This window comes from Gregarina niphandrodes (assembly GCF_000223845.1).
Source record: "Gregarina niphandrodes unplaced genomic scaffold scaffold00132, whole genome shotgun sequence".
In the NCBI taxonomy this organism is placed as follows: domain Eukaryota; phylum Apicomplexa; class Conoidasida; order Eugregarinorida; family Gregarinidae; genus Gregarina; species Gregarina niphandrodes.
The window spans coordinates 614-1,192 of record NW_011645896.1 but is presented as its reverse complement, the minus strand read 5'-3'; the positions used below and the strand labels follow the sequence as shown (position 1 = coordinate 1,192).

The 579-nt window shown below is 50.9% G+C and overlaps 1 non-coding gene across 1 annotated transcript; it reads left to right on the top strand.

Moving 5' to 3' along the window:
• The first annotated feature begins 307 nt into the window (after window positions 1–307).
• GNI_208550 lies at window positions 308–401 on the top strand. The gene has a single exon. It is a non-coding gene; the product is annotated as a tRNA-Ile (tRNA).
• The last annotated feature ends 178 nt before the right edge of the window (window positions 402–579 follow it).

Genomic DNA, 579 nt, shown 5'->3' with positions numbered 1-579 from the left:
ACACCACCCAATCGGCGCGCTTGTTGACCCCGGCGTGCGTCCTTGGGCTAAACCAGAAAGGGGAAATTCTAGGAAGAAATCGGATACGTCAGAGGGTCGAGGGACACCCCTTTGGGGGGTAATCGGTAAGGCAACGAAGAGTTTTCAACATTGGGGGATTTAAGTGGGGATGTGGTGAAGGAAAGGTATGGCGATCGTAATGTCCTGCAGTGGATACATGAGGGAAAATGGACACCGCTCGGCCAGCCACCGAAGTTGAGACAGTGCTTTTATGCAGGTATCGACGCTTTCAGCCCAGAAGCTTGGCGGTCTTGTAGCTCAGTAGGTTAGAGCGTCAGTCCAATAAACTGAAAGTCAGTCTAATAAACTGAAAGTCCACGGTTCGATCCCGCGCTCGACCAGTCACTGAAATTGAGAGAGGACGTTTACGCAGGGCACAAGCGGAATCATCAAAGTGAAATCATCAACTGTTGTGTTCGTGGTGGCGTGGGCATGTTCGGCTTAGTTTCAATGGTGAGGATACACGTGTTGGAGAATAACGATCGGCCACACCACACATGTCCAGCAGAAAGCAAACTG